This window comes from Mauremys reevesii, linkage group 8, assembly GCF_016161935.1.
Source record: "Mauremys reevesii isolate NIE-2019 linkage group 8, ASM1616193v1, whole genome shotgun sequence".
NCBI lineage: Eukaryota > Metazoa > Chordata > Testudines > Geoemydidae > Mauremys > Mauremys reevesii.
The window spans coordinates 73,945,644-73,954,816 of record NC_052630.1 but is presented as its reverse complement, the minus strand read 5'-3'; the positions used below and the strand labels follow the sequence as shown (position 1 = coordinate 73,954,816).

Sequence of the window (9,173 nt, the reverse complement as noted above, 5' to 3'; positions counted from 1 at the left end):
TGTATTTTTTAAAAGAATTAGCGTTAGGGTTTTTTAATGTCTTTAGAGATTACATATCCAGAACCCTGGATTCTGACCCATCCTCATTCTGATCTTCAGGAAAGTTCTGATATGAATTTCACAACTTGGAACCCGTCACTCAATGTAATATTTCATAACAAACTTTTTTGCTAAATTCCCTAACCTACCTCCAAATGAGATTCATTTATCAAAATAATGATTTCATTTACATGCTATAGATTCTACCATTTGTAAATATACCACTCTTCTTGGGATGATGCATCCATATCCAAAGTCTGAAGCAATATCCACACATGTTTATTTACTCTGTGGTCGGTCTTACTCTGATATAGCTTCTATGTTGAAAATAAAATCATTATTTTGGAAAATAAAGCTAATATTAGCAGCAGCACTGGATTTTTCCACCAGCAAACTCTACCAAGTCCCACCATTTGTCACTCCCTTCTTTCTTGAAATTTCTCAGTGCAGAGGTGAAATATAGGCACGCATCATATTTTATTCATTGTTTTCTATTTCTTTGTTATATATACATTACAAAACCCTCCCCACCTCCCCCACCCCAGAAAACCCCCTCACCTATTCAAGATTCTCACTCTTTTGACATTCATTAAATCCACAATCAGACAACCAAGAAGAAAATGGGAAGACTCTCATCACCCCCAAAAAAGCAGAAAACATCAAATTCAAGTGTAAACAGAACCCCAAATTGTACTCCATCCTCTGAACAAACATGAGCCTTTATCCTAACATAAGTATGGGCTTTTCTGTCCGCCCTAATGGTCTACAGATTCTGGCTCTTTTTTTTTAAAAAAAAGCAAGTATAAAGTTTATATACTGTCAGCAACTGCCCCTCTTTTTAATCGGAAGAGCTCCAGTTTGAGCTCTGCACAGGGAAGAAGGTGGGTCTCTCAGACAGATGGCTCCCATGCTTCAACACCTTAAACTTCACAATGGACAGTCGCATTTACAACACCCTCTTTAGTGTTGTTATCTAGACAAATAATATATGAATGTTGCTTATAAATGCTGTGTAGCCAGGGGGGGGGTTTCTTATATGATATGATATATAAGGTTTTATTGTATGATCTTTGTTTGTAATTTTTTCCTCAATCATTCAATGAGGAAACAAAAAACATACCATGTGATTTATGGAACCAATCAAAACTAACAACACAATTAATTTAGTGAGCCAGAGAGTATGTGAAATTAGCAAGACGCAATTGAGTAATTTTGAAAAAATCCACAGTCTGTTCTGGGAACAGAAAAAGAAAAATGTGACGAATAAAACCCTGATCCCGCAAGCTGCTTTGTATGAGTGAACCCTTGTGACTGCAGAAAGCCCCATCAAAATCAGTGGTATTCCTTATAGGCACAAGGTTTTGGCTGAATGGAACAGGTTGTGCGATTGGGGCTTCAATTCTGATTATAAATATGCAAAAACAAGCTTTTCTGGTTTAGGGTTTGGTTATGAATCTGAAATTAAGTTTCCTTGTGTGTTCATTTGAACAAATCCAAGTTGAATTTCACTGGAATCTCCATCACATGACTGCTGGGGAAGGATTTATGTTTCTGGATAGGAGCCAGATAAAATTTGGTCTTTGGGGTGACTACTTGATCTTTTTGTGGCTTTAACCTGACACTTAGGTAGCATGAACCCTGTATTTTCCAACACTGCAGAATTTCACGTATTCCAATGTTCTGTGTCTTGTCTGGTAAAGGTTCCGTTATAATGTATTGACATTTTTGTGGTTGTTGCTCAGGTCTTGTCCAAACTAAGAGGAATCTATAGTACAGGGGGAGTAGTGTACTGTACTTTACAACAGGACCGAAGAATATACCTACCCTAGGGTAGTGAGTCTAGCCGGAACTGACAATCAAATGTTAAATAATTAAATGGACTTAGCTATTAATTGTAAGTGAATGTTGTTTTAATTACACTTTAATAATGCCATGCCCTTTATAACCCAAATTAATGTTTTCTGTGTCTCTGTTTTTGAAGTACATGTCAGTTTAATTAAACTATGAATGGTAGACAGATTTTTAAGTACTTTATATTCTTCATTAAATTGTATCTGTTCAACAAGCATAAACAGGAAAATAGACTCAGTTAGGAGCAGATTCACGTTCTGCCTGATAAATCATTCATCATCAGATAAGATGATGAGGCGTGCTTGTTTTTCTGTATGCTCCCAGTGATAAACAAATCCACTTTTATACTATAATATTCATTGAAAAAAACAATAAGGCTGCTCATTTTGAATATTATCCACAGGCCTGAAAACTGTTGGTTGTGTTTAAGTAAAGCCAATGAACAGCCAGCAATATCGTCAGGGTCTGAGGGTCATTCAGACTTAGTCCATTTTTGTTTGTGGTGCTCGTTAGTGAAATATTTTTGTAATCTGAGATATGATACTCTCAGGGGAATGAGGAATATTTTTGTTAGCCTTCCCATATTACCTAATTGTGACTAGGATCTATTAAAATGTATTTGATTTAACAGAAGTTTATACTTTTGTAAAGCAAACGTTGAACAAGGCCTAATCCTCAGTTTGATACAACTCAAGAGAGCTAATCAATAATTATTATTTGAAGATTAAAAAGGGTGGAAGTGTGATGAGTTCATTCCTTCTCCAGTGATGAGGTGTGCAAATGTGTAGCTCTTAATTGGCCAAGACACAGAAATTTTGGGAACAGGGCAGCGAGACTTCACTTACAAGAGAAATAGTTATTATACATTCCATTGCATATAATATAGGCAGCCAAAGCTGTGACTTGTTTTAACTGAGACAACTATGTCCTTCCTTTGTATGGCAGATCAATCAATAGCTGGGCTTGTGATCTTGTTCACTATTATGTTAGTAATGAAACCCTTGTGTGATGTGACAACTGTAGAATAACATTTGGTCACAAAGCTGGTGTTAACAAGCACAACTGGCACCCTGGTAATTAGACTGATTTCTGGTCTACTTTCACAGATTGTCGATAAATGCAGTAAACAACAGGCTGCTTTCTTTCAGAACAAGTTATATTAAGTCATCATACACTTGGCAATGGAGCTATTGTACCATACTCTTTCTTTTTTTATCAAACTAGGGCAAAGTGGAGAGACACATTTCTTTTGTGACAAATAAAATCACATTCCCTAATAGAAACTTTGTATTCTTTGTGTAGTGATCACCTAATTAACCTTAGAATTTGTCTGTTGGAAAGGTAATTTATTTTTCAGTTACACTTTAAGGGTAGACAGATGCAAGTGCTCTTCCTATAACCTCTAATATTCCCTTGTCTGTTAGAGCAACATATGCTACAGAGTGGGGTATACTTTGTGGCCTGTTTATACTCTCCAGAAGCACTACGCCACAAGTGGAATAAATATTGTTTGGAGGTAAGCTGAGATTTTGGAAGCTCTCCACATATTGTCCGGCGACACATGCTTGATCATATCCAATAACTGTATAATTTATTACATTAAACAAAATGTCCAAATTCAGGCTTTTATTGGACCAACTTCTGTGGGTCCAATAAAACTAAACTACAACTAAACTACATAGTATTTCAGACTGCCTTGTTATAGGCAGATGCAACTCCCCACTCACTTAGATAGGAGTTGTGACTAGTTTCATCCTGTATACCCAACATATTCTATTTCACCCTCCTTATGAAAACACTTGAAAGTTAGATTATCACTTGGTCTATGCACCTGAGCAGGGGAGTAAAGAGGACTTAGGAACCCTCCCATCCCTCCCCCACCTCCCCAGTCTACATGGGCCTTGGGTCTGTGCATGTAGGAAGCAAGTGGGTGTGGAGGTATAGGAAATGGCTGGCACCTAGGCTCCATCTCCTACTCATTGATGAGTAGGGGATAGAGCCAGCTGATGTTTGGGGTGCCATAGCTGGTGTGGTATATAGACCAACAGCAAATCACTGCATCCCCCTGTCCCTCCCACTCTGTAGCAAGAAGGAATCAGGGGAGGAATCGCAAATCAGTGGCATGTGTCTGCATCACAACATTTCCTAGGGTTGCTTTTGGGGTACTTCAGCCTTTACATCACTCTTTACTCAGAGCTGTGCCTAAAGTAAAAATCTAGCCGTAAATAGTTCCTCAAGAATCCTTACTGGCACCTCTTGAGTGAGGAGTATCCATTGAATCATGCTGTTATTGCTGAGAGACCAAAATGAAAACTACCTGAAAACTAACTTCAAAATATCATCTTGACCATGGAACCATGCCCTCCAGAACAAGGGCGGCCTCATCCGCCTTGACACACATCCCATTAAGGCATTGCCTAACCTCGATCAACATGTTTGCTGACCGAATTTCCATACCCAGTATTGCTTCCTGATTTTTTTTTTATTTCTGATTGTCACTTTCCCAAAATAATTTACAATTTGAAAATAGAAGAACCTCCAAATGTAAGTTGTCATTCAATTTAAAAAATGAGAGTTGTCAAAATGGGAGATTATGAGAAAGGAGATGCATCAGTGTAGAGCTGTCCAGAATTTTTTTCTCATAGAAAATTTTGAGAAAACAATTTAAAGTAATTTTTTTTGAAAATGTCTATGGAAAATTTTTCTTTTCATTGAAAAACTGAAAACCAAACCTTCCAGCTGAAATCCAAAAGCTGTTGATTTGGAAACTTTTCATTCAGAAATTTTTAATTAAAATGAAACATTTCAACATTCCTGAATGAAAACATTTCAGTTTGGTTTACGCATCTGTGCTCTTTGAAATGGGACAAGCTGTAAGCACATTAAGGAACTATTAACACGTGTCAGCAGGGTGCACGAGGACAGTTTGCCTGCAGCAGATTAGCATGAGGTAGATTCACACCCTGCCTTGCTCAGTGGAGACAAACCCTAAATTTCTGATGGGGAGGGGAAATGGTGCACAAGGCCCAAATTAATTTATGGAAGAAGAAGATAACTTTAGAAAATAAATTGGGATAGGATGAGAAACACAAAGGAAATAAAAGTACTTTGTGCTTTTTTTTTAAGTCTCCATAACAACAAACCTCACAACTTTCACATGCAGAAAAAGTTTGCTTCAGCTTGTATTTTGCTCAAAGCATGTTTCAAAAGTTGTGTTATTCACAGAATCTAATATTTCAAAATGCATCCAAGTTAAACATATTGATCTAAAAGGAGAGTGTCCTTTAATCATAAGCTTGTAGCTTACTCAGTATGGCACTCTTCAAGAGTACAAGTGCTTGTTTTTACCAGTTTATCAAATATTGATTTCAAGATGAGGATTTCTCTGTAGGAAATACAAGATGAGCGAGGACTACTAATGCCACTTGTCTTTACACCACTCAAAACTTTCCATGTTGTAACTCTTCAAAGACTAGTTGAATTATCAATACATGTTTCTTTGATAAAAGTTGTTTTTAACACCTACTTTTGACATCTCCTGCTTAATTGTAGCCTCCTAGGAAGAAAGAAGGACTTTCTTTGAGCAGATGCACATGATACTCCAGAGGACTGGTTGGTGGAGAAGCTATAGCTTCATGAGATCAGAAAACAGGTGTGTTGCAAATTGTTTAGGCTTGTTATTATTGGTCATAGGAATTCTCTATGAATGCTTGAGCACTGTTGGATCATCAAGAAGATATGAATTGTGTAGCTTCATCAGTTCATTTATAGAAACTTAGTATAAGAACTGTAGTTTCATAGGATCAAGTTAGTAGTCATGCCCTGAATTAGTTTAACTGTGTCAATTGTAAGAACTCTTTAAATATGGCAGCTCCATGGGGACACAATATAGGGCCTTATCCTGTAAGCTGCTGAGCGCTATCAACTCCCATTAACTTTAGTGGGAGTTGAACGATGCATCGCAATTTGCAAGAGGATCAGGCCCCTAAGAAATTGATGGTTACAAAGGACTTGAATTAACAACCTCTCTAAATTTAATTTGCAACGTTACCTGGCTTCATTATCACTATATCATTATAACCCTATTTCTCCTTTGTTGTTGTTGTGGTGTGTGTGAATATATAACTTCAGTACCTGAAAAGATAATGGAGCAAAAAATCAAACAATTAATTTGTAAGTACCTAGAAGAAAATAAGGTGATAAGTAACAGTCAACATGGATTTGTCAAGAATAAATCATGTCAAACCAACCTAATAGCCTTCTGTGGCAGAGGTAACAAGCCTTGTGAATGGGGAGAAGTGGTAGATATAATATGTCTTAACTTTAGTAAGTCTTTTTTGATACTGTCTCACCTGATTGTCTCATAAACAAACCAGAGAAATATAGTCTAGATGAACCTACTATAAGATGGGTGTACAACTGGTTGGAAAAACATAGAGTAGTTGTTAATGCTTCACAGTCAAGTTGGAAGGGCATAGCGAGTGGGGCCCTGCTGAGAATGGTCCTCGGCCCAATTCTGTTCAATGTCTTCATCAATGATTTGGACAATGTCATAGGGAGTATACTTATAAAGTTTGCAGGCAATACCAAGCTGGAAGGGGTTGCTTTGGAGGACAGAATTAGAATTCAGAATGATCTTGACAAACTGGAGAAATGTTTTGAAATAAATAGGATGAAATTCAATAAGGACAAATGCAGAGTACTTCACTTAGGAAGGAATAATCAGTTGCACAAATACAAGATGGGAAATGGGAGTTATAGTTGATCATAAACTAAATATGAGTCATCAATGCAATGCTATTGGGGGAAAAAAAGCAAACCTCATTTTCAGATGCATTAGCAGGAGGGTTGTAAGCAAGACATGAGAAGTAATTTTTCCACTCTACTTAGCACTAATAAAGCCTCAATTGGAGTATTGTGTCCAGTTCTGGGCATCACACTTGGGGAAGGCTGTGGACAAATTGGAGTAAGTCCAGAGGAGAGCAACACAAATTATTAAAGGTCTAGAAAACATGATCTACGAGGAAAGATTGAAAAAATTGGGTTTTTTTTAATCTGGAGAAGGGAAGACCGAGGATACATAAGTCTTAAGGTATGTAAAAGGTTGTTTTTAAAGAGGAGGGTGATAAATTGTTCTCCTTAACCACTGAGGACTGGACAAGAAGTAATGAGCTTAAATTGCTGCAAGGGGAAATTTAGGTTAGACATTAGGAAAAACTTCCTAACTGTAAGGGTAGTTAAGCACTGGAATAAATTGCTTAGGTGGGTTGTGGAATCTCCATCATTGGAGGTTTTTAAGAACAGGTTAGACCAGGGGTGGGCAAACTTTTTGGGCCGAGGGCCACATCTGGGTGGGGAAATTGTATGCAGGGCCGGGGCGGAGGTTGGGGTGCAAGAGGGAGTAGGGGCTGTGGGAGGGGGTGTGGTGTGCAGGAAGGGGCTCAGGGCAAGGGATTGGGGCAGAGGAGGGGTGCGGGGCATATGAGGGAGCTCGGAAGGGGGTTGGCGTGCAGGAGGGGTGCCGAGTGCGAGAGGGGGCTCAGGGCAGGGGGTAGGGGTGCAGGAGGGGTGGGAGGTGCAGGCAGAGGGCTTAGGACAGGGAGTTGGGGGGCGGGGTGCAGGAGGGGTTCGGGCTCCGGCCCGTGCCACTTACCTAAAGCGGCTCTGGGGTGGCAGCGGTGCGAACCGGGGCCAGGGCAGGCTCCCTGCACGCCTGCCCTGGCCCCACGCTGCGCCGTTCCAGAAAGCGCTGTGGCCCCTGGGGGAAGGGAGGTGGAGGGCTCCACATGCGCTGCCCTTTCCGCGCCTCCAGGTACCTCCTCCAAAGCTCCCATTGGCCATGGTTCCCCGTTCCCAACCAATGGGAGCTGCGGGAGGCAGTGCCTGGCGGCAAGGGCAACACATGGAGCCCTCTGCCCCCCCGCCCCTGGGGGGCTGCAGAGAAGTGGTGCCGGCCGCTTCTGAGACCGGTGTGGGGCCTGCAGCACCACGGGGCACAATCCCACGGGCCGGATCCAAAGCCCTGAGGGGCCGGATCCGGCCCATGGGCCGTGGTTTGCCCACCCCTGGGTTAGACCAACACCTGTCTAGCATGGGGCTCTCACAACCAAATTTTGGGTGGCCTCAGAGAGTGGCTGCCAACTCTTGCTGGTGGCTGCTCTGACAATTTTTCCTAAAATACTTAATTAACTTTGGGGAAAACAAACAAATATTCACATATACACGTCCATATCATAATTTATTTACATAGTAAGAAGGTGTTAGGAAGTAGAGCTCCCCATTCAGTGCACTCAAACTTTGCTCTTATTTTTGGCTCGCAGCGTGTCACGGATGGGAGCCCCTCATCCTGCTGGGGAGCTGCCAAGCCCTGCAGCAGTCTGGAGCCATTGAGTTGCTGCGGTAGCTACAGAAACTGTAAACCATGAGTGCGGCCCCAGGCGGGGGAAGTGCCGACCCATCTCTCTGTCCCTGCCTCCTGCAGCCCTTCAGCGAGAGTCCACCATGGGGAAGGTGGGTCACAAACTCACTGGCCACCTGAGGAGTCCCAGGCTCCGTTTGGCCTGGCTAGGTGGGAGTGGAAGAGCTGCCCAGGAGATTGCCCTCATGATTGAATGCTGCAGCTGCTTCCACTGATGAGAGCCACCTCCGGCACCATGAACTCTGGTGCCACATGTCTTCAGAGGCACTGCCCAGAGCTGCTGAGGAGGCTGCGTGGTGCAGGGCTCCAATCCGTGCTGGTGGTGCCAGTGCGAACACCAAGCCGATACATCTTGCTGCCCTTGTTAACAGCTAGTCAGGAGCAACAGCTGGGCACTGCAGGGAGGGGCCGCTGCTTTGCTCCCTCCAATCTCCTCCCATGCTTTGGCTGCAAAATAATCCACTGGTGGCCGCATTTGAGAAATGCTAGATAATACTTAGCCCTGCCTCAGTGCAGGTGACTGGAATAGATGACCTATCAATGTCCTTTCCAAGCTTACTTTTCTGTGATTCTATTATTTCATTTTTCTCTGTGAAAAATATCTAGGAGACCTTGGCCCAGAATAAGCTGCCCATTATCATTTTGAACTCTACAGAGACACAGCATGTTAAGTATTTGGGCATTTTGCTATTTTTTCTATGTTTGTTTATTTAACATGCTTTGTTTGGGTGCATGGCCCTGAGAAGCACAATGCTATTTTTTCCCTATGGCTTACATCTATTGACAAAAGGCTCAGATATATTGATGATGTGGCATCAAGACTATGTTCAGCTGTCAATGGGAGTTCCTAACGGATGAATCTTCT

At 41.5% G+C, this 9,173-nt stretch overlaps 1 long non-coding RNA gene across 2 annotated transcripts; it reads left to right on the top strand.

Moving 5' to 3' along the window:
• The first annotated feature begins 3,322 nt into the window (after positions 1 to 3,322).
• LOC120369659 lies at positions 3,323 to 8,401 on the top strand. Of its 2 annotated transcripts, XR_005583309.1 has the most exons (4): positions 3,323 to 3,406; positions 5,443 to 5,542; positions 8,145 to 8,147; positions 8,211 to 8,401. It is a non-coding gene; the product is annotated as an uncharacterized LOC120369659 (long non-coding RNA). The 2 variants fall into 2 exon arrangements; XR_005583308.1 differs by lacking the exon at positions 8,145 to 8,147.
• Positions 8,402 to 9,173: the final 772 nt, after the last annotated feature.